Consider the following 26,400-nt stretch of genomic DNA (forward strand, 5'->3'; position numbering starts at 1 on the left):
ATCCCTTAAAGGCATAATCATATCTCTTGAGCAAAATTACTTTCAAAATGAAGATAATAACATTGATCGATGCTGTAGGTAAAGGATACTGGTGGAATAAAGTGCTATGAATATTATACAATTATAATATCATATAATTAAAATTGCTTCTCAAATGCAATAATTGAACTTCATATGGCTTCTATCAGACAGGCTTGGAAATGTTGAGTGATTCCTTTAGAACTGAAGAAATGGCTAAAGCCATTACCAAATTATTTCTAATTAATTGGGCCAATTTCTATTAGCACTTGATACCCCAATATCATCCATTTTCCAACCACCAATTTCCCGTACATGATTGGCAATAGATTTGTAAAATAAATCAAAACTGAACTGTCATCATTATGGCCAAGTACATTGTATGAAATCAGCCAAATGTTTATTCAAGAAATTATAGTTGTTTGAAATTGGGACTTAGTACAAACTTGGGCTTATTCCAATAGTGTATGTAGAGTCCATCTGAAATGAGTTTTCAGTTGCCCCTTGTTAAAAAATGATTCTTTTTTTTTTCTACAACACTAAGATGTTACTATGGATTCAACCATTCTATTTTGCATTGCTTTGCTGATAAGGATAAAAGCAAATGTGGATGTGGATTCTCTCATTTTTTATTTAACTGATTGGAATCAATCATTATCAGGAATTCAATTAAGTATACAAAAAACATTTGTGCTTCCTTCAAAGGTGCCATGGAGATGAACAAAATGGAAAATAATGGTTTTAATCTAGAATCAAAAGTTGGCTTTTAAAAAAAAAAACATCGCTGAGGCCTACAGATGCTCTTCTTTCAGGTTTTCATATTATCCTGATTGAAAACTTGCCTTTTTAAAAAGTCAATCCTATAAAGACAAAGAAAAGAAAACGAAGTTTTTGTTTCAGTTACCACCTGGTAGTTACCTATCTGTTATAAGATCCCAGAAGAAAACGGTGATAGGCGGAGGAAACTATACTGAAATTAGCCAAAAATAGTTGGTGCTCTGGAGGGGACTATGCTGGGAATCAGTCAAACATAATATGCTGGAAAACAGCCAAACAATAGAGGGAGGTATGGAAGAAAATGTTGGAAATTAGTTTAATTAAAATACGTTTTTGTGATAAACCTGTCTAACATGAAATGTGTAATAGATGATAAGTGGGATAAAATCAAAGATAAATTTAAGATATTAAAATTCGAGGAAAAGGGTCAAGAGATTAAGAATTAGATAGAACTTTGTTTTATAAAGTGTAATAAAGATGGAGTTGTATTGAATTTGGAATTAAGATTTATGGTGATAAAACTGTAAGGTAAATAATTAGAATAAGAGGTTAGAATATTGTTAAAAATTATTTTGACACTGATGGTAAAAGATACAAGGTGAAGAAGAACAAGATATAATTGGGATTGATATATAAAAATGAGCGAAAGTTAATTTGAAATTAAAATGGTATTGATATAATGGATTTGTTTAGATGAAGATGCTAGAATTTATGTTAAAATTTGTTCTTTTATGTTTTGAATTTTTATTTGTAAAAGATGTAATGGGAAATTGTGAATGGAGCTTGTTAAAGGAATGTAAGCGTGGTAACCATCTATGACCGGATCGAGACTCTGTTCTTGAAAGTTATATTTTATGTTTAAGTTTGAAAAAAAAAATATTTACAAAAAAAAAAAAAAGATCCCAGAAGAAAAGATGTCAAGGTATTTGACCTGCCCAGTTTCTTCCAATCAGTGGGGTTAAAAAGAAGTTCCTGCCCTGCAAAATAATGATTTACACTGATAACACAAAAGTCCAGAAAGGCTAAAGGTTATTACCTAGTGTCAGCTCCCATGCCTGGTCCAGGAGGCCATGCGTGGAAATGGGTGGAAATTCTCAGAGACATGATTCTAAAATGGAAAATGTTACAAATGTACGTTTTTTGTATGCAAAGGGATAGTGGCATTTTTTGCAATGTTGAGCAATTATTTTTGTTTAAAAGATGAAAGGAAGGCCATCTGTGTGGAGAAAATGTTTGGGAGGGTACTTGCCATTGCTAAGGAGACCATCCTACACATACATCGGTGAAAGAGCACCTCTATGATATCAATAAGATTTGCCTCTGAATAAACAATTGTGTAGGATTGTGTAGGACCGTGATGGCAAAGCCATGCAGAGCCATATTGGTGGGCATGCGAGCGTTGCTTTAGGTCAGCTCCAGTGCGCATGCATGCGCCAGCCAGCTGATTTTTGGGCCTTTCGGTCCCACTGGAAGTTGGCAAATGGGAGGGCCTCTGGGGGGTTGGGGAAGTCCTTTTTCGCCATCTCCAGGCTCTAGAAAGCCTCTGGAGCCTGGGGACGGTGAAAAACAGGCCTTCCAGGCCCACCATGCCATCACGTGCCAAAAGTGTGGGGAGCGTGGGGGGGTTATTGCACATGCATGGGGGGGCACATTGAATTATGGGTATGGGCACGCGTGCACCCTCCCACGCTCCCCCTGCTTTTGGCACGTGACAGCAAAAAGGTTAGCCATCACTGGTGTAGGAGATTTCATTTCATTTTCATTTCATTTATTGGATTTGTATACCGCCCTACTCCCAAAGGACTCAGGGCGGTGAACAGCCATAGAATAAAACACATAAATACAAAATTTAAAAACAGAATAAAACCGAATTAAACAATTTGGCCGAGACAAATTTAAAACACCCAATAATTTTAAAAACAAATTAAAATTTACATTGTGGGAATCAGGTGGCCATACTACATGTATAGACCAGTCTAACTGGTTGGACACTGTATGGAGCTTGGCACCGAAATAATCTGAGTAGAAAAAGCGGGTTCATATGGATACTCTCTGAAGGGCCCTATTCGTTCTCTCTTTGTTCAGAACATAGACTGTATTTGCAAAGGCAGAGACATCTCCTTGTAGAACATTCCTGAGGGTTGAGGTAATCTGATAGCGGGAGGATGGGCCCCTTGGCTGGCAGCAACTGGCAGCAAATATGATAACATTAGCAGAGTTAAGTTTTGTTTTTCACCTTAAGTATCACTTTCCTAGAATTCACGTGATTTACTGTAATTGGTAGAATGTGAAACTTATATGGAGAATATATGGATGCTTTTCTATTTCTTGTATGTAATATGAGATGTGTAGCCATAATAACGCCTTCTGATGACGCTGTATTTTGATAACTAATAAAAGAGATGGCAGACTTTTGTTCTCTGCTCTCTCATCACGAGAAACACCTGTCCTTGTGTTATCTCTAATCTGAACCTCTCATGAGGAGCCCGCCAGGATGAACGCAACATACATTTTAAAGGGGAAAGATTTAGGCCAGGCCAGCTTGATGGAATAAAAAAGTCTTGAGAGCACGATGGAAGGTGCGCAGATCCGGGATCCTCCGTATCTCCGGGGGGAGCTCATTCCAGATCATAGGTGCCCCCACAGAGAAGGCTCTCCCCATGGGGGCCGCCAGTCGACATTGTTTGGCCGACGGCACCCAGAGAAGCCCCTCTCTATGAGAGAGTACCGGCCGGTGGGAGGCTATTGGTGGTAGCAGGCAGTCCCATAAATAACCAGGTCCTAAGCCATGACCAGGCTGACCAGGCTGACCACAAGGAAGGGGTCAAATGCGTCATAAGCAGTGGTGAAATCCTCCGTGGGTTGCCACCGGTTCGCTGCACACGCATGCATAGTGTGTGCCAGATGCGCACTGCATGCATGCACATGCGCAGCATGCAGCAAACGCACGCTTCATACATGCGCAATTTGCACCTAACTCATGCTTCGCGTGGAAAAAGGAGCCTTTTGAAGGTAAGTAGAACAGCGGGGAGGGCGGAAGAGCTGTGTCACGTGATTTAGATTCACTAGAAAGCAGGATATAAATCGCATGGCACAGCTGATCATCGGAAATACTGGTTCAAATGAACCAGTAGCTTTTTTTACTACCGGTTTGCCCGAACCAGTGCAAACCAGTAGCACTGAATAGTACTGAATGCTGGACAGCAAGCAACAACAGGGACTGAAAACTATCTCCACACCATGGAAATGCGAATGCTCCATTGGATATCGGGCATCCTCCTTCTTGATCACATCACAAATGACACCATTCAACAACATTTGTTGAATTGTAGATTGTAGGTGGTCATAAAACAGCACTGGAATTCTTGTGCAAGAGGTTGAGTAGGCCAGCAAAGCATTCCCTGGCTTTCCAACCAGGTGGATGATAGGACTGGCATTTTTAGGGCATCTCCTGCAGGGGTGGGTAAATATATATTAATTTGATTTATATGCCGCCCTTCTCCGGAGACTCAGGGAGGCTTACAATGTGTTAAGCAATAGCCTTCATTCTTTTGTATATTTTATACAAAGTCAGCTTATTGCCCCCACAAACTGGGTCCTCATTTCACCTACCTTAGAAAGGATGGAAGGCTGAGTCAACCTTGAGCCTTGGAGAGATTCGAACCAGCAGAAATTGCAGGCAGCTGTGTTAATGACAGGGTGCACTAAACCACTGTACTATCACTGCTCTATATGAAATATATGATCAAACCTATGTCAATTCACTTCCAGGTAGAAAAGAAAATCTAGTTTTATAGTCCATGGCTTATTTTGGAAGCAAATGGATAAGAGACACCTTCATCTAGGTAGTCCTTGGCTTTTTTGGTATATTCATCATCTTCTTTTAACAACCCCATAATACCTTGCAGGATGGAGTCTGGGCAACTGAATGGAGTTGAGTGTTTCCAGCCGGATGCCTTTCCTGTCACCAATGAGGAGTTATTATATTCAGCAGATATATTCTCATCATGCCCAGAGAGAGAAATATCTGCCTCTACCTAGGATTCTGCTGGTATGGACATGTCCAGAGAGCAGTACCTTCCACTGTTGGCAAGGCTGCCTACCAACTAGAAGTCAATGGCCGGTGACCTCGTGGGCACCCAAAACAGAGATGACAAGACACCATCAACAAAGATGCATGCCACGCCCTGTGCCCTGGAGATGCAGCTGACCATGCAAAGTGGCGCTCAATGATCCGAAAAGTGGACCCTGCACTTGTAGGAATACACTAGGAAGAAGAAGATTTCTGAAAGCAAATTCCTTCATATTTTCTATTTGTATCACCATTTTTCTCCACTGCATAAATTAAGCATTGTGTTGTTACATTAAAAGCCAAGGCTGAATTTCCGAATCAGAGTATTCAGCACGCTCTACATTCCTGCAACAATGGCATGCAAAGGGATGTTCTAGCTTCTTATGGGGTACAAAAATAAAGCTCTGAGCCTTTCTTTTTTTTTTTAAGTCCATATGTGCCAGATTAGGACATGGAATAACTTCATAATGGCTTCAAACAGAAGTTTTTAATGGAAACTGCAACTCATCCTTAACTACGCCGATGTGAACATTGTGTTCTAGTATGTATGATAAAAAGTTGTAAAACTGGCAGGACTGAATATTTGACTGCAGTAACTGTGTATTAACAGACAATAAAGCACACATCATTTATAGAAAATCCAGCTGGTTATAAATTTCAGGATTTACTGCCATTTTATAGCATCTATAATGAATAAGAAGCTGTGATTGCGCATTCAAATTAGGCATAGAAGAAGCCATTTCGAGAGCAGTTTACTGTTTTCATTAACGCCGGGCATGAATCCCTTTCACGAATGCTTGGAGATTCCATTCAGAGACAGTTTGCAATTCTCACATTTTTCTTACTTTTGCATCATCAATCCATCAGTTACCAGATGTTCATGATCACTAAATTATATCTTATAGCAAAGAACTGCTCTGTTTTTAGCCCATTGTTCAAATTACGAAGTTAAGTGAAATACGGAATGTTTCAGAGTACATAGAATCCTTGTATGGAAGAAGACATGGCACCAAACTTTTACTTTCTGGAGAAAGGGTGGAGGGGAAACCCTGAGAAAGAAAAAATGCTAATGAGCCACGGTGGCGCAGTGGTTAGAATGCAGTACTGCAGGCTACTTCTGCTGATCACTGGCTGCCAGCAGTTTGGCAGATCGAATCTCACCAGGCTCAAGGTTGACTCAACCTTCCATCCTTCCAAGGTCGGTAAAATGAAGACCCAGATTGTTGGGGGCAATATGCTAACTCTGTAAACTGCTTAGAGAGGGCTGTAAAGCACTATGAAGCGGTATATAAGTCTACGTGCTAGTACTAATTCTTACTTTACTTCTACACAGCATGCTTAACCAGTACAGGTATAAATGTAGCTGATGCATTTGTACAGCATGCTAATCAGTGGTGGGATTCAACCAATGTAACAACCAGCTTGCCAAACATGTGCTCCGCGCATATGCAGTGTGTTTGAAAACAGCTCTAAAACTTATCTTTTACTGCAGCCCCGGTGAGTAAAGCAGCTGAGGCACGGCAATCCGCTCTGCCGCACCTATCAGCTGGGCTTCAAACAAAGGAAGTATAGGTAGATATAGCGTAGGGTGGGCGGGCCCAGCTGATCATCAGAGCGAACCAGTTCGCTCTCAGCTGATCGTCAAAGCTACCAGTTTGCCCAAACAAGTCCGAATCGGCTGAATCCCACCCCTGATGCTAATCATAGAAAGTATCAACCTTATCTTGTTTTTTTTTTCCCCCCGGCTTAGTGTATTATGTGAACTCACTTTGCACTACTATAAACCTCAGTGGTTTGTGAGAATCATGTTGTGCAAATGCAGCCAATAGGCAGGTGACATGACCTATTACTGTTTGACCGGCCTGGTTTACTGCATTGTGGTTTGTAACCCATGTTTTACGATATAGCCTGCTTGTGAACCCAACCAACTGCAGTTTGTTTAATTAACATGGTTCAATGAACCACAGTTTTGCATGATGTGTAGGCTGTCTGTAGGCTGCTTTTCAGTATGTTAGTTTAGTGGTCTTGATGTGTCTTGGGTAATCTAAAAAGAAACATTAGAAGATATTTCTAGGCAGAGGACTTAACTGAAATGGACATCAAGGCAGCCTTCGCAACTGAGTTTCACACTTGTGGTCTAAGGCAGATCTGTTTACTTTGGATGAGTGGCAGCTGTATAGAGTCCCTTTTCCTGGGGCTGAAGTGTCCACAGGGGCCCCTCCACAAAGTGAAAATGGTAGGTGCAACCAAGCAAATGAAGCTCCACACCTTTTAAGGTGAATAATATCAGCTCACCCAGATGCCCTGGCCATTTCCATATCATTGATGATCCCCGTGGCTGCTCCTGCTCAAGGGAAAGCCACTCATAGCTTTAGTATGGATGGCAGGAGAAAAGGAAGGAAGAGTAGCAAAGAGTAGCTTCCTGACACCAAAAAGTTAATAAATAAACCTTAACCTATGCTTATATACTTACATACATACATACATACATACATACATACATACATACATACATACATACCAGAGATGGGTTTCAGCAGGTTCTGACCAGTTCTGGAAAACCGGTAGTAAAAATTCTGACTGGCCCCACCCCCATCTATTCTCTGCCTCCCGAGTCCTAGCTGATTGGGAGGAAATGGGGATTTTGCAGTAACCTTCCCCTGAAGTGGGGAGGGAATGGAGATTTTACAGTATTCTTCCCCTGCCATGCCCACCAAGCCAAGCCCACCAAGCCATGCCACACCCACCAAGCCACACCCACAGAACCGTTAGTAAAAAAATTTTGAAACCCACCGCTGATACATACATACTACACATACACACAAACAGGAGCCTGAGTGGCGCAGCAGACTAATGCTACTGTTAAAGGTAGTATTTAGCTTCCAGCTGCTTGCAATTACTGTGAGTTCAATTCTCACCAGGCTCAAGGTTGACTCAGCCTTCCATCCTTTCTAAGGTATGTAAAATGAGGACCTGGTTTGTGGGGGCAATAACCTGACTTTGTATAAAATATACAAAAGTATGAAGGCTATTGCTTAACGCCTTGTAAGCTGCCCTGAGTCTCCGGCGGCATATAAATCAAAATTAAAAAAAACACACACACATACTATGTTATCTTCCCATGTTATATAATATACTATATATCAGTGGTTCTCAACCTTCCTAATGCCGCGACCCTTTAATACAGTTCCTCATGTTGTGGTGACCCCCAACCAAGGGTGGGTTCTAAATTTTTTTACTACTGGTTCTGTGGGTGTGGCTTATTTTGTGGGTGTGGCTTGGAGGTCATGTGACTGGGTGGGTGTGGCTAGCTGGTCATGTGACCGGGTGGCCATGGCTATATGTATAGGGACTACTCAGAGGGCTGAAAAATGTGATTTCTGACAGGTCCTCGCACTTTTGACCGGTCTTCGCAGTTATGACTGGTCATCATTTATGCCCATTGTACCATTCTTAACAACTGTGTCACTCATTTCACAACTGCTTCTCTTCACCATGGTGACAAGATAGCGCAAATACATAAATTGTGAGGACAGTCGTAAGTTCGAGGACTGGTCAAAAGTGCGAGGACCAGTCCAAAATAACTTTTTCAGCCCTCTGAGTAGTCCCTGTGCCCAAAAGGACTACCCAGAGGGCTGAAAAATGTGATTTCTGACAGGTCCTCGCACTTTTGACCGGTCTTCGCAGTTATGACTGGTCATCATTTATGCCCATTGTACCATTCTTAACAACCATGTCACTCATTTCACAACTGCTTCTCTTCACCATGGTGACAAGATAGCGCAAATACGTAAATTGTGAGGACAGTCATAAGTTCGAGGACTGGTCAAAAGTGCGAGGATCAGTCAGAAATAACTTTTTCAGCCCTCTGAGTAGTCCATATGCATAAAAGGATACAGCAATAGAGAGGGATGAAGGAAGGGAAGGGAAATTAGAGTAGGAGTGAAGGTAAGAGAAGGAGGAAGAGAGGAGGAGAAAGAGAAAGAAAGAGGAAGTAGGGAGAAGAAGAAGAGGGGGGGAAGAGAAAGTAAGTAAGAAAGAAAAGACAGAGGTGGTAGGTTTGAGGAGAAAGATTGCTGTACAATAAAAAAGATGAAAGAGAAGAAAGCCAACCCCAAACAAATATTAAGATATTAAGATAAAGAATGAATTGTTAAACTTTAAAGAATAAAAGAGAACAAATAGCAATAAATAGCAATAATTAGAAACACACATACACACATACAACGTATTTTCTTTGAACAGAGTATTTGGCCGGTTCACAAATTTAAACAGTTGTAGGAGGTTAGCACCCACCCCTTTCCTAGAAGAATGAAATATTTTGGGAAATATTAAAAAGGCAGAATATTATATTTCCCTACCTGGATGAAAAATGAAGAAGCATATTTTACAGACAAAGCAGCTCCCACCTTCCTGCCCCCCACCCTTTGTTAATGGGCCAGAGGCAGAAAGTCAATCCTTTGTCAAAGGACATTTGCAACACAATAGCAACAGAAACTAACACAATGGGCCCCATCAAGCCATGTGATCCTGTCCACCATTAAACCATCTTTCCAAGCAGTCTCCATGTTTCCAGTGTCTTTTTCCCCACTTGGAGCAGTACCCAGAAGGATATTTCTTCCAACACAGTATTTAGTCATTTCAATTAAATTTACAATTTCTATATTTCCTTTTTACCATATTTATTCCTCATCTATTTTTTTAAAAAAACAATATTACCCTTCATCCTCATCTCTAATCTTAATCAAATTCAATTTTTCCCTTCTATTCTATATTATACCCCTTTGCATTGTCATCTCTTTTAATATCCATCCTCACATTGATTAATTATGTAATACAGTTGTTTAATACAAATTCAACATTTTAATATAAATCAATTAGTTATAAAACTATCTTTTTTGTATATTAATCAATATGAACATGAATATTCCAATTATTTCCATGCAATCCAATTTCTTACACATCAATTAATTATATTTACCAATAATAATAAACCAAATAATTTCCCCCATATATTCCTCCAAACCACAACTTAACCAATTAATAGTATCTTGATTATTACAATTCTCTAGTTAAATAGAGCTTTTTTTCTTTTGTGTTTTAAAATCTTGGAACTTTCCTCTTTTGCCCTAAATTTCCCATTGTTTGCAGTTTTGCACCTACCTTTTTTGGTGAGGAAAAAGAAAAAGAAACCTCTCTGCCTCATTTTGTCACGTTGCAGCTAAGACCCTGCTTTCGCTTTCTCTTTTCAGTATAGCTGGGGGAAAAAAACTTGCTCCAGGAATTTACCTCTTTGCAGCTAGCTCTTTGAAGCCCCGCGGCAAGAATGTAAAGTTTTTTTCCCTCTAGCCACCAGCTGGGACTCCGGAGCAGCAATAGATTGGGAGTGGGCGGGGTAAGCGAACGGCGACCGGGCGATCCAGCAGAGGCAGAGGGTGAGTGAAGGCGGGGGGGGTGAGAGAGGGCTTTGGCGACCCCTGGGAAATGGCCGTTCGACCCCCAAAGGGGTCGCGACCCCCAGGTTGAGAACCGCTGCTATATATGGAGGCCACATTGAGTAACAAATTTGCTTGCTCTGATCTGGCTACCAGGATTGACAGCAGTGGGTGGGCCCAAGCTAAATTGGAAATTATCCACAGTAAATTTCCAATGTTCACAAATATGGGAAGATAAGATAGTGTGTCTATGTACATGTATGTGTGTATATATATATGTGTGTGTGTGTGTATGTATGCATGTATCATTATAGGAAGCATCTCAAAAAACATCCTCAGTATCCTCCATGCACATAAACTATGTAACGCATAAGTTAACCTGTTTGGACAGGTAATGTTTTTAACAGCCGTGTTAAGAAACAAATCCAGCAAATACCTGAAATGAGTTCTAATATTTCAGTTCTTTGCCAACACTTCTCAAGTACTTAATGTTTTCTCTCACTTCCCTTTAATTAGGCTCATCCCAAAGTTACTGTCACATCCCAGTCCAATAAACAGATTAAGTCTGAAATGGCAAGAGACATTTGCAATCAGAATAGATTTTTATTCATTTAATGCTGGAGCTGCTAAATGTTACAATTTTGCAGGCAGCTCTCATGAGAAATGGAACAATTTGCCATTTAGATCGCCCATGTACAGTTATAAACTGGAAACAGCCAACATTTTGTATTTCTGCAAAGGAACTAACTTCCCAATTGATTTTTCCTCTGTTTAGCAAACCAGTCACACATCTCTTCACATGTTCTGTATTTTAGCTATCTCTGCTAAACTCTGCTTGAAGCTATTTAGCATCTCAAACTGGAATTTAATATGATGTAACACATTCTTTTTTTATGTGGCCAATTTATTTATTCTTTTTCATAGGAGCAAAACGTTTTGTGTTCTTGCAATCACTCCTTTTACAATGAAATTGGCCTTTATTATCCTGGGATATTTTCCTGACGTTTAGGAACTTAGGGGAAAAAATGAAGAAACAACTAAAATAGTTTCATCTTCGGATGGAAGTTCTACTGGAAACTTTGGTTTGTTTATTCTACTTTGAGATTATTGCAGTTGATAGTCTTGAACACTGGGCCTTGTCCAGTGGTGAAATCCAAATATTTTACTACCGGTTCTGTGGGCATGGCTTGGTGGGCATGGTGTGACTTGGTGGGTGTGGCTTGGTGGGCATGGCAGGGGAAGGATACTGCAAAATCCCCATTCCCTCCCCACTCCTGGGGGAAGGCTATTGCAAAATCTCTATTCCCACTCTGGGGCAAGCTAGAGGTGGTATTTACTGGTTCTCCGAACTGCTCAAAATTTCTGCTACCAGTTCTCCAGAACCTGCTGGATTTCACCCCTGGCCCTGTCTATCAAAATTAAATTCAATGTAGAGAAAAGCAAGATTTTACACCTAGGCAAGAAGAACTAAATGTACAGATAGAGATTAGAGAAACTTGGCTCAATAACATAACTGTGAGAGAGATCTTGGAATCCTAGTGGACAGTCACTTAAAGCTAAACTATATGAACAACAGTTGCAGGAATTGGTTATGTCTAGAGAAGAGGACTATGGGTGATATGATAGCAGTGTTCCAATATTTGAGGGGCTGCCACAAAGAAGAGGGGGTCAACCTATTCTTCAAAGCACCAGAAGGCAAGACAAAATAACAGAATAACAGATTTGGAAGGGACCTTGTAGGTCTTCTAGTCCAACCTCCTGCTAAGGCAGGAAACCCTATATATATATATTTATTTATTTATTTATTTGTTTGTTTGTTTGTTTGTTTGTTTGTTTGTTTGTTTGTTTGTTTGTTTATTTGTTTATTTATTTATTGGTTTGATTTATATGCCGCCCTTCTCCGGAGACTCAGGGCGGCTTACAATGTGTTAAGCAATTGCCTTCATACTTTTGTATATACCTGCTTAGTAGGGCTTTCGGGGGCCCCTAAGCGGTGTTCTTTTTTATACAAAGTCACCTTATTGCCCCCACAATCCGGGTCCTCATTTTACCTTGAAAGGATGAAAGGCTGAGTCAACCTTGAGTCTGGTGAGATTTGAACTTGCAGTAATTGCAGGCAGCCGGTGCTATTTAACAGCACTTTAGTCTGCTGCACCACCAAGGCTCTTTTATACCATTTCAGGCAAATGGTTGTCCAATCTCTTCTTAAAAAATTCCAGTGTTGAAGCATTCACAACTTCTAGAGACAAGTTCTTCCACTGATTAATTATTCTAACTGTCAGGAAATTTCTCCTTAGTTCTAGGTTGCTTCTCTCCTTAATTAGTTTTCATCCATTGCTTCTTGTTCTGCCTTCTGGTGCTTTGGAGAATAGCTTGACTCCCTTTTCTTTGTGGCAGCCCCTGAGCAGTGGTTGGTTCCTTCCGGTTCGGCCCGGTTCTCCCGAGCCGGTAGTGGTGACGATATGACATCACCTAACCGGTTCTACCACCCCCGCCCCCCATGCCCACCCACCCACCCCCCGCATTATTCTTACCTTTTATTTGGCCCCACCCCCAATCTATGGCTGCCTCCTGAGTCCCAGCTGATGGCTAGAGGGAAAAAAAACTGTTTAAACTCTTGCTGCGGGGCTTCAAAGGGCCGCCCTACAGCTGATCAGTGTTAAAAGAAAACAAATGAGTAGACCAGTGCCTGCAAAAATATATGAGTAGATCAGTGCCTGCAAAAATAAATGGGTAGATCAGTGCCTGCAAAAATAAATGGGTAGACCAGTGCCTGCAAAAAATAAATGGGTAGATCGGTACAGCCCTGCAAGCAGTTAAAAGCCTGGTAGACCAGTACCTCTGCTAAATCCTAAAGAATTGTCACATGACCATCAAGTCATGCCCACAAAATAAGCCATGCCCACAGAACCGGTAGTAAAAAAATTTAGAACCCATCGCTGCCCCTGAGATATTGGAACACTCCTATCATGTCACCTCTAGTCCTTCTTTTCATTAAACTAGACATACCCAATTCCAGCAACCATTCTTTGTATGGTTTAGCTTCCAGTACCCTAATTATTTTGTTGCTCATCTCTGCACACTTTCTAGAAACTAAACAACTTTTTTACATCATGGTGACCAAAACTGGAGGAAGTATTCCAAATGTGGTTTTAGGAAGGTATTATAAAATGGTATTAACACTTCACATGATTTTGATTGTATCCCACTGTTAATGCAGCCTACAACTGTGTAGGCTTTTTGGCAGCTGCAGCACACTGCTGGCTCATATTTAAGTTATTGTCCATTAGGATTCCAAGATCCCTCTCAGAATTACTACTATTCAGCCAGGTAGAATCTATACTATACCTGTGCCTTTGGTTTTTCTTGCCTAAATGTAGAGCCTTACTTTTTTCACTATTGAATTTCATTTTGTTATATGGCACCCAATGTTCAAGTCTGTCAAAATCCTTCTGTATCTTATGCCTATCTTCTGGAATGTTGGCTATTCCTGCCAGCTTGGTGTCATCTTCAAATTTGATGCGTTCCCCGTCTATCCCCTCATCCAAATCATTGATGAGGATGTTGAAGGGCCCATGACTAGAAGCAATGGTTGGAAACTAATCAAGGAGAGAAGCAACCTAGAACTAAGAATAAATTTCCCGACAGTGAGAACAATAAACCACTGGAACGACTTGTCTTCAGAAGTCCTTCACTGGAGGCTTTAAAAAAGAGATTGGAAAATCATTTGTCTGAAAAGGGTTTTCTGCTTGTTATTCTGTTATTCTGTCTTGCTTTCTGGTGCTTTGGAGAATAGGTTGACCCCAACTCTGTTATTATGGTAATCGTAATGAAAAATGGTGAACACATTTTTAAAATAAATAAATCAGTTGTTGTCTTGATAGCTAGTATTTCTATCCATTAAACACACTGTTCACAAATGAAAATAAAAAATGCAAGGTAATGATATGGAAAGCTAAGACAACGGACAGCTCTACAGTCTGTTATTTTCAGAATATTATATATCCTACATTCATGAGAAACATTCTTTGTACAGTATATAGCTAGGTGAACTCAAATGATTGACAGAATGCTGGGAAAAAAAAACAAATGAAGAAAATCTGCCCACACACATTCTTGCACCAAAGGGCAATCATCCACTTTTCATCCCAAAATTATATGTGATAACTGTGTAACTTATATAACTATATCCTTATGGAAACTACAGTTTGCATTTCTTATCAACAAGAATACGTATTCACATAGTTGCACTCAGAAGTTTCAAAATCAGAAATTAGGTAGGAATATTAGGTAGGATCTTCAGTTAATTTGTCCACCAGGAATTGGTTTCATACTTATTAAAAATCCTCAGAAATACATAGTTAGATCTTAGTCACTGAGGCTCCAACCCAGTAGTGGGATTCAGTTACCTTTGCTACTGGTTCGCAAATGTGAACACGTGCTGCAAAAGCTCTGCATTGGCGACAGGAAAGGCATCTGGCCAGTAAACACTCAACTCCATTCGGTTGCCCCGACTCTACCCCACAAGGGATTACAGGGTCATTAAATGACGAAGATAGATAGATAGATAGATAGATAGATAGATAGATAGATAGATAGATAGATAGATAGATAGAATCATCTATCAAACAACATCCTCATAGGAAGTACACATTGGATCAACAGTCTGCCTAAAATAGGGATTCTCAAGAGAACTCAGAGTTTCCTTTCCTCCATAGGAAATAAAAGCCAAGAAAACTGTGGAATTAAACTCCAACACAGATGAAGAGCATCAGGATGTTGAAGGTTAAGTAATATTATTTCTTTTATATGAATGAAAATCTGTAGAGCTCCAACCATTTTCTCCAGGCTGAAAGCAAATACACAGCAGAATGGGAGTTGAGGTAAATTGGCTGAAAAATGTAACTAGTCTTCAATAAAACTGTCTAGAATTTCCAAGCCAAGAACAGACAGACACAAAGGCTCCCCTTATAGACATAAGCAGGAGTGTTTCTGACATAAACCCAAGGAGAATGTGGTTAATTTGCAAGAAGAAGATATTGGATGAATATCTGCCAATATCATCTTTGTTTATTTTGTGGTAGAATTGGGAAATTATTCAGAACTCTATTACAAGGAGATATTTCTCCTAATTCATGGAAAGCACCACCAGGAATGAAATAAATATTCCACATGGTGCCACAGGATGAAAATAATGGCTCCTTTCTGATTTCTTTTTCTTTCTTTCTTTCTTTTTTTTTTTGGCTCTCCTATATAATACTTTCAAGTCAGCTTATACTCATTGCGGCAGACATAAATTCAGAAAAGCAATTAATTTCAATTGTGTAGAATTTATTTTTTTTAAGTTGCGCTGTAAATGTAGATTGTGTTCACACAGAAATTTACAGTGTGAATAATGGTTGTGTGTGTGGAGTGGTGAGCAAGGAGAAGGATGAGTTAAGATACTGGTAGTCCTTGACTTACGACTGTTCATTCTGTGACCGTTTGACATTACAATGGCACTGAAAAAAGGGACTTATGATCATTGCAGCAGCCCAAGATCATGTGATCAAAATTCAGAGGCTTGGCAACTGACTCATATTTATGATGGTTGCAGTGTCCTAGGGTCATGTGATCACTGATCAATGAAGCATACAGACGAGAGGTTGAACAGCTAGCCTCGTAGTGCAACCAGAACAATCTGGAACTGAACACACTCAAAACCATAGAAATGATGGTGGACTTTAGGAAAAACCCTCCCATACTACCACCGCCTACAATACTAGACAACACAGTAGTGACCTTCAAAAATTCTAGGTTCTACCATATCTCACGACCTAAAATGGACACCCAACATCAAAAACGTCATCAAATAAGCACAACAAAGAATGTTCTTCCTGCGCCAACTCAGAAAGCTCAAACTGCCCAAAGAGCTGTTGATTCAGTTCTACAGAGGAATTATTGAGTCTGTCATCTGCACCTCTATAACTGTCTGGTTTGGCTCTGCAACCCAACAAGACAGACACAAACTTCAGAGGATAATTAGAACTGCAGAAAAAACAATTGCTACCAACCTGCCTTCCATTGAGGACCTGTATATTGTACGAGTCAAAAAGAGAGCTGTGAAAATATTTACAGACCCCTCACATCCTGGACATAAACTATTTCAACTCCTACCCTCAAAACGACGCTATAGAGCACTGCACACCAGAACAACTAGACACAAAAACAGTTTTTTGCCGAATGCCATCACTCTGCTAAACAAATAATTCCCTCGACATTGTCAAACTAGTTACTAAGTCTGCATTACTATTAATCTTCTCATCGTTCCTATCACCCATCTCCTCCCACTTATGACTGTATGACTGTAACCTTGTTGCTGGTATCCTTAAGATTTATATTGACTGTTTCCCTATGACTATCATTAAGTGTTGTACCTTATGTTTCTTGATGAATGTATCTTTTCTTTTATGTACTCCGAAAGCGTATGAACCAAGACAAATTCCTTGTGTGTCCAATCACACTTGGCCAATAAAGAATTCTATTCTATTCTATTCTATTCTATTCTATTCTATTCTATTCTATTCTATTCTATCACTTTTGGCAAACTTCGCAAACAAGCAAAGTCAAGGGGGAAGCCAGATTCACTTAATAACCGGGTTACTAACTTAACAATTGTGGCGAGAAAGGTCGTAAAATGGGGCAAAAATGGACTTAATGAATGTTTCACTTAGTAACAGAAATTTTGGGCTCAATTGTGGGTCGTAAGTCAAGGACTACCTGAAGTCTAAGGAGAGTGACAGGCTGGTACTGAGAATCTCAGATTCAGCTCCTCATGTACGTTGAAGTTCATTAGGCAAAACTGATCAAATTACTCTTTCAGCTGACCTACGTTCTGAGGTCATTATGGGAAGCAAATGGATCACCCATACTATCTGGAAAAAATGGTGAAGTACAGTGTCAGGGGAAAAAAACCAGTTCGCACCACTTCAGGAGAACCGGTTGTTAACTTTCTGAGCAGTTTGGCAAACTGGTTGTTGGAAGAAATCATTAGGGCAGAGAACCGGTTGTTAAATTACTTGAATCCCACCACTGGAAAAAAAACCTAATTATTGAGTATAGCTGCACTTAATAACAATTGAACAGACACCACACCACAAAAAGTCTCATTTTAGGATTCAGAGGTTTATTAGAATTTAAAGCATAGCAAACATAAACCACTTATATTAATCACATAGCAATGTGGGTCAATCGGACAAGCAGTCAAAAGGGATGGCTTGAGGCCGATTGGCAACCTCCCATTATTCAACTTTGCCTTTTAGACTTTAAAACCACATGTGACTTTCGAAATCTGCCCATACTGTCATAGCAACAGGGGCAGTTTTCCATTCCTGTAACTTCAATGTTACAACATGGTTATTTTTTTTAAAAAAAAAAGTTTTTTATTTTGAATACATTAAAACAAGACACAAACACACAACATTTATATACATATCACTTTTTCCTACAGCCACTTCGAAGTGATCCTTTCTTACTATTTACATCTATTTACACATATTTTAACTTTGTCTTATTCAACAATTATTTTTCATCTTTCTTTATTTCATCCACATTGTACCTTGATCTTCAACATTTTTTCTCCCCTCTCTCCTTTATTCCTCTTTCTCATTTTTCCTGTTCTCCAACCATTCATACCATCTACACCACACTTTGTGATATTCTGTATCCTCTTTCTCCTTGAGTTCTTTTGTTAATTTATCCATCTCTGCGCACTCTAAAATTTTCCTAATTAAATCTTCTTCTGATGGTAAGTTTTCCTTCTTCCAATTTTGCGCATAGACTATGAGGGCTGCATGGTTATTTTTACATGTACTTTAAGCATACACTTCCTCATTTCCCATATTCCCCCTCATTTTGGCATGTAGGGAACAATGGAGTTCATGTCAGCTACCATTTCATCAGATGCACAGGCTGATTACAAATTTTCCTTTATACTTGCATCAGGCAATTAATGTCAATATTGAACCCATCTCACCCCCCCCCCGAACTTTACTGTGCTAGAAGGAGGTCCCCATTATTTTCCCCTTACAACAGGTAGTCCTCAATTTATAACCATTCATTTAATAGTTGCTCAACAACAGCACTGAAAAAAAGCTACTTATAATGGGTCCTCACATTTAAAACTGTTGCAGCATCCTCATGGCCATGTGTGATCACCACTGGTGACCTTTGCAGCTGGCTTCCAACAACTAAAGTCATTGGGGAAGCCTGATTCACTTAACAACCACTGATTCATTTAACAGCCATGGCAAAAAAAAAAAGGTTGTACAATTCGGCATGGCTCACTTCACAACTGCCTTGCTTAGCAATGGAAATTCTGGTCCCAACTTTGGTTGTAAGTCAAGGACTACCTGTAGGCACATGTAAAATAATAAGGAATTAACGCAGCCCAAAGCAAAAAAAGAACCATTTTTTTAAGTCCATTTCTCCCAAGGAGACAGCAGCCCAAAGCAGATATCATGTTACCCTATGATTAGACAATTCATCTTCTGTATTAACAAACTTCTTTTTGTGCCCTCCAAGGATCTCCCTTTTGAAATTTTGCACAAAATTACAAAAGAATGGGAAAGTTATTTCTAGGTGATTTTAAGAAGGAAAATAAGGAAAGCAGCTATTCAATTTAACATAACAGAGTTGGAAGGAACCTTGGAGGTCTTCTAGTCCAGCCCTCTGCTTAGGCAGCAAACCCTATACCCGTGATGGCGAACCTATGGCATGCATGCCACAGGTGGCATGCGTAGCCATATCAGTGGGCACGTGAGCTCAGCTCCGGCGTGCCAGCTGATTTTCGGGCCTTCTGGGCCTACCAGAAGCAGGGAAACAGGCTGTTTCCTGCCTCTGGAGGGCCTGGGGGGCAGTGGTGGGTTCCTCCCAGTTCCGCCGAGCTGGTAGCGGTGACGATATGATGTCACCGAACTGGTTCTGCCCCCTCCCCTGCCCCTGCCCCCCACGTTATTCTTACCTTATATTTGTCCCCACCCCCAATCTATGGCTGCCTCCTGAGTCCCAGCTGATCGGCTAGAGGGAAAAAAAACTGTTTAAACTCTTGCCGCAGGGCTTCAAAGGGTCACCCTACAGCTGATCAGTGTTAAAAGAAAACAAATGAGTAGACCGGTGCCTGCAAAAATAAATGAGTAGACCGGTGCCTGCAAAAATAAATGGGTAGACCAGTGCCTCCAAAAACAAATGAGTAGACCGGTGCCTGCAAAAATAAATGAATAGACTGGTGCCTGCAAAAATAAATGGGTAGACCAGTGCCTGCAAAAATAAATGAGTAGACCGGTACAGCTCTGCGAGCAGTTAAAACCTTGGTAGGCCTGCTAAATCCTAAAGAATTGTCACATGACCATCAAGCCATGCCCACAAAATAAGCCACACCCACAGAACCGGTAGTAAAAAAATTTAGAACCTACCCCTGCTGGGGGGGGGAGGCCTGTTTTTCTTTCTCACCTGGCTCCAGATCCTTTCTATGAGTCTAAGGAGGGCGAAAACAGCCTTCCCCACCCTCTCAGAGGCCCTCCGGAGGCCAGAAACGGCCTGTTTCCCAACTTCCAGTTGGACAGGAAGTGACTTTTTTGCTGTCCCCAGCCTCCAGAGATTCCTAGAGAGGCTTAGCCATCATTGCCCTATACCATTTTAGGCAAATGGTTGTCCAATCTCTTCTTAAAAACTTCCAGTGTTGAAGCATCCACAACTTCTGGAGGCAATTTGTTCCACTGATTAATTGTTCTAACTGTCAGGAAATTTCTCAGTTGTAGGTTGCATCTCTCCTTGATTAGTTTCTATCCATTGCTTCTTCTCTTGCCTTCTGGTGCTTCGGAGAATAGGTTTACCCCTTACTCTTTGTGGAAACCTCTTAGATATTGGAACACTGCTATCATGTTTCCTCTAGTACTTGTTTTCATTAAACTAGACATATCCAATTCCAGCAACTGTTCTTTATATGTTTGGCTGAACAGAATTTCTAATTGGCTGAACAGATCTCTTACAAATTCAGCACTTATTCCAAAACTGGATGGAAAAATAGAAACTCTCCATTTCACACAATGAGATGGGCTTTTTTTATTTGCTTACAACTACATGTATCTTCATGTGCAGCTACATCATTTACATCTACACTTATATGAGCTTCAGTTGAGAAAAGCAATTGTACTCTGTGGAGCCTAATTTCAAAAGATTCTCCCGAGAAAAAAGAATACAGTACTGAGATATGCAAATAAAGGATGAGATGCAAATCTTATTAAAAAATAATGCAGCTAATTAGAACGTTCGCTGAAGAATTGCCAAACATTTTGGATGTAGCGGTTAGATCATTTCGTTGGGTTTATTGGACGCTCCAAGATTCCATTACTGTCTCTTTAATTCAAAAAAGTAGCAAATTCACTCGTTCCTTACTCATTGCAAGGTAATTATTGAAACAACTCTTGATAAAGTAATCAGCCTGGTAGTCCCATGTTGGAACAATGTTCTTATGAGCCTGGCTAATCGGTAATAGGAAAAAGCAGCCATGCTTGGTGAAGTTGCTGAAGCTCTGTAAAAAGTCTTGGAGTCTGATATTTGATAGCCCATTAAATAATCCATAAAACGTTACGGATGATTACACCTTGAAGAATTGCTCCCAGAGGCCTCTTAACATTAAAAGTGCAAGGGATAGAAGACTCCACAATTTCACAGCCGGGGTTCTTTCAAACAGTGTATGGAAGTTCACCTTTAGAACAAGCAATTGTCCACCAACTGGCCCATGAACCATTTGATGAATTTTATCTTGATGAGTTGCAATGTGACTCAATATGGTCTGCATGTCCCAGATGACCTCGTGGATTAGAACATAACTATTCACCAGCTTTTGCAACACAAAAATGTATACACCTTATTTGTGGTTTATTTGTCCCTTAGGCCAGCGATGGCGAAACATTTTGGCACCGAGTGCCGAAACCAGAATGTTCGTGGGTGCGCCAGAGCCCTAGAAATTTGAAGACCAGACCTCTCTGTGGGCATGCGCACCATTGCCACCAGGTCTTCTGGTTTCCGGCATCCGCGTGCATGCCGGCCAGCTGATCTTCATGCACACAGATGGTCTTCGAGTTTCTAGGGCTCTGGCACATGCAAAGATCAGCTGGCTGGCATGCATGTGCACACCTGAAACCAGAAGAGCAGCTGGCGATGGCGCACATATCCATAGGGAGGGCTCTGCGTGCCATCTCTGGCACACGTGCCATAGGTTCACTATCACAGCCTTAGGCCTCTGGAGAAGTGTCTGTATGAAGTAGGTAAAAGGTAGAAGAACACAGAGACACCCATGTACATATGTGTGTGCATTTATATATACAGTATAAAACTACATTTGTGTGTACACATACACACACGTTTCTTGCTATTCAGGAAACAGTGTTTCATGTGTTGCTCTATGAATGCAAAAGCTGAACTGGGAAGAAGCAGGTTAGAAGGACTTTTGATGTATCTGAATTTTCAATGAACAATGAACAAAACAGACAATGAACCATAGAACATATCAAGCCTGAATCTCAATTGAAGCAGTAATGTCCAGGCTCAAATTATTGTACTTTGGCTACATCATACAAATACTCCTTTTCCTTAAGTATGTTCATCAGCCTTGGAAAATCTGAAGGAGATAGAAGAGGATGGCTAATGACAGTAATGAATGGACATTGTTGTTGTTGTTGGTTGCGAAGTCATGTCTGACCCATCATGACCCCATGAACAACGTTCCTCCAGATCTTCCTGTCCTCTACCATCCTCTGGAGTCCATTTAAGCTCATGCCTACTGATTCAGTGACTCCATCCAGAGTCACCTCATTCTCTGTTGTCCCCTTCTTCTTTTGCCCTCAATCTTTTCCAGCATTAGGCTCTTTTCCAGTGAGTCCTTCCTTCTCATTAGGTGGCCAAATAAGAGACCTAAAAAGCCAAGTTGAAGACAGATCACTCCAGAGAGAACCTTTCCAAGATCAGCATCAAGTTCATAGCATTTAATTGCTCAATCAATTAATGACAAACTGAACATACTGATTCACAATTTGTTTCTGGTTAGCTGCAGGTTTGGAAGTGAGAGATGGAGATTTTAGGCTGGAGAATCAAGACATTGTTCACTTGTCTTGCAACCTGGTCCTAATCTGTGAGCATTTGTAAGGAAACAAAAAATATGCAGATGTTCTAATACAATGGAAAGTTGGTCATAAACATTGCTAAGGGCAAACATGGCATATGTAGGTGAAATTCCATCAGGGCAATATAGCAAAAAGTAAAATGGGCTTAATCCCATTTTAAATGGGCTTCATGTAAGCAATTCTAGGATTGCAAAATGAGGATGGAATTATAATGGTGGTGCACTAAGGCATCCAGTAAACCTTTGGCAGATCACTTCACATTTGACTTTCTCCCACTGATTCTTATTTTTTGGGAGGGAGAAAAACACACCTGTTTTGAGACACTGCAGCTGAGAAAAACAGCTACAAGTACAAATAAAGTACACTTCTTCAAATATGACTCATTAAGAGATAAGTTATCTTTTCTCTAGTGCTCTTGCGAAGTTCTTTTATTTTTTTCACATTCACAGCAGTGGGTTCTGATGCAAAACTCCAAGCTCCCACACTTGATTGCACTTCACTTTCTGAAGGAGATGCTTAATCTCCTCTATCTTGAGTGAGTCTGGCTGGAAATGTAACCTCTCACATCCAGAACAGCATGAAAGATTTGGGGAAGAGTTGCGGTTCAGTGATCAGCGTGTATGCTTTGCACACCAAAGATCCAGGTTCATCTCCCATCACTGACTAAACCAGATTCAGCCAGGAAATGCACCTTAGCCTGAAATCCCAAAGAATCCTGGTCATTTTAAAATTTATTTTATTTATTTATTCATCAAACAAAAATTACAAATTCAAATGAGGAAAATAAGAAAAATCAGGCATGCATTCCTTTGGGATGAGAAATATAAAACGCATGGATACTTTAGAAGACATATATTAAGGAATGCATTGCTATTAATTTGGATTAAGATCAAAAAACAACATTACACAAAATTAACCAATTTGGATTTCACCCACAGAAACACTAAAACACCCAAATTTAATAGAATGGAATAAGATAATTAGGTATAGGGATATATTAAAAGAACAAGGGAAGGTAAAAACAAAACAAGAATTGGAACAAGATTTAAATAGCGAAATAGATTGGTGGACATATTCGCAGATTCGGTCAAAATACAAAGAAGACGCAAAATTAAATGAGATACAGATGGAGCAAAATGAATTGGATTAGATTATACAAGGGACGGAGGAGAAATTAATTAGTAAAATATATAAATTTTTATTATGGTATAAAATGGAAGAGGAAATAGTAAAAGACGCAATGATCAAATGGGCAAAAAACTTCAATTATACAATAGAACTAGAGAAGTGGGAAAAGATGTGGCAAACAAATATAAAATTAACAATGTCTACGGCATACAAGGAAAACCAGTTGAAGATGTTTCACAGATGGCATTTACCGCCGGCTAGGATAGCGAAGATGTTCCCGAATAAATCCTCATTATGTTGGAAGTGTAATAAAAATTATGGAACGTACTTCCACCTTTGGTGGAAATGCCTAGCGGCGAAGGAATTTTGGGTGAAAATCAAAAATAGGTTGGAGAAAATAACAGAACAATCGGTGAATGGAAAACCAGAGACATTCCTGTTAGGGATATTTACAGAAAAATATATGAAGGAAATAAAATATTTGATACTACATATTTTAGCAGTTGCTCGCATAGTTTCTGCCCAGAATTGGAAAAAAGAAATTATACCAACAGATGAAGAGTTAATAAAAAAAATATTGGGATGTGCTGAGATGGATAGATTAACAAAAGAACTTAAAGAAAAGGAGGACACAGAATATTACATGATTTGGCATAAATGGTATAAGTGGTTGGAGGAAAGGAAAAATGAGGAAGAAAAATAGGGGGAAATGATAGAAACGTTAAAAAGTAAAGAAAGAATTTGTTTAAGCATAAGAATTAAGAAATTGTTATGAATGACGAGAAATATATTGTAAATAAAATGAAGAGGACAAGTAATAAATTGGAATAATACAAAGAGAAATAAGGGGAAATTGTGAATAACAAAGAAAGACCATCATGAAATCGCTGTAAAAAGAGTATGAATATATATGTTGTATGTCCTGTATTGTTGTATTATGTTATAATAAAAAATAGAAAAGAAAGAAAAATCAAAATGGGACAGGAACGATAGGTGTGCCAAATTCACTTATGCACTTCCCCCCTGCCTCCGGGACCTTTTAAATATGGAGTGAGGACCACAGACATTAAGTTAGAATTACAATTGTGGAAGTTAATGGCTGAGACAACTGAATCAGGTAAGATATTCCAGACTTTGACAATTCTGTTACAAAAATCGAATTTTTAACAATCGGATTTAGAGTGGTTTACAAGCAGTTGTCCGCACCTGTTACATTACAATTAAAGCTTAAAAAGTCATTGATCGGGATTCCCTGTGCACAGTCACTCATGCCCTCGTCACCTCTCGCCTTGACTACTGCAACGCTCTCTACATGGGGCTCCCCTTGAAGAGCACCCGGAGGCTCCAGCTGGTCCAGAATGCAGCCGCGCGGGTAGTGATGGGAGCAACATGGCGCTCCCATGTAACACCACTCCTGCGCGAGCTGCACTGGCTCCCGGTGGTCTTCCGGGTGCGCTTCAAGGTGTTGGTTATCACCTTTAAAGCGCTCCATGGCATAGGGCCTAGCTATCTTCGAGACCGCCTGCTGCCACCGACGACCTCCCATTGACCCGTGCGCTCCCACAGAGAGGGCCTCCCCGGGGTGCCATCAGCCAAACAGTGCAGGCTGGTGACCCCCAGGGGGAGGGCCTTCTCTGTGGGGGCACCTACCCTCTGGAATCAATTGCCTCCAGAGATAAGGAGAATCCAAGACCTCAGTGCCTTCCGCCGTGCCCTTAAAACCTTCCTTTTCCAGCAAGCCGGGCTGGCCTAATTTTTTAAAGTGTTTTTAAGTTTTTTGTTTATTGTTTTTAATTAATGGGGCCAAATTTATATATATATATATATTAACTGTATTTTAATATTTGTACTTGATGTTTTTACTTGGCTGTTCACCGCCCTGAGTCCTCAGGGAGAAGGGCGGTATACAAATTTAAAATAAAATAAAAAATAAAATAAAATTTACAGGTAGTGTTATTATGTACAATTTTGTATACAATTCCTGAGTCTGATCGCAAGTGCCACAGTTCTAAACTATCCAAACTAAGAATTTTATAAACCTAAAGCATGTTTAACCATGAGTGTTGATACATCCATAGATACTTTTCTTGTAACCCTTTAATATCCCTTATGTTATTTCTTTATTTTATTTTACAATATTTATAGTCTGCCCTGAGCCTGATATTGTAGGAGGGGATCCATGTCAATCTACAGCTGCAAAAAAATCAGGAGTCTCTTGGCATCTTTTCATACATACATACATACATACATACATACATACATACATACAGGTAAAGATTCCTCTCGCACATATATGCTACTTGTTCCCTACTCTAGGGGGCAGTGCTTATCTCCATTTCAAAGCCAAAGAGCCAGCGCTGTCCAAAGATGTTTCCGTGGTCATGTGGCCGGCATGACTAAATGCCAAAAGGCGCACGGAATGCTTTTACTTTCCCACCAAAGGTGGCCCCTATTTTTCTACTTGCATTTTTTACGTACTTTTGAACTAGGTTGGCAGAAGCTGGGACAAGTAACAGGAACTCACCCCGTTACGCACCACTAGAGATTCGAATCGTTGAACTGCAAACCTTTCGATCAACAAGCTCAGCATCTTAGCCACTGAGCCACTGCATCCCTATCTATCTATCTATCTATCTATCTATCTATCTATCTATCTATCTGCCTATATATATAAAGGCATAAGTTTTCGTGAGCTTCAGCTCACTCCAGTCATCCCATGACATCCTTCTGATTTTTTTCTCCCCAAATTCTAATGAGTTGTGATTAAGGGACAACATGTTAAAATTCTTTTCCTTAAGAACCATTA

Source organism: Pituophis catenifer, unplaced genomic scaffold, assembly GCF_029215685.1.
Source record: "Pituophis catenifer annectens isolate HBS135680 unplaced genomic scaffold, rPitCat1.0.hap2 SCAF_4, whole genome shotgun sequence".
In the NCBI taxonomy this organism is placed as follows: domain Eukaryota; kingdom Metazoa; phylum Chordata; class Lepidosauria; order Squamata; family Colubridae; genus Pituophis; species Pituophis catenifer.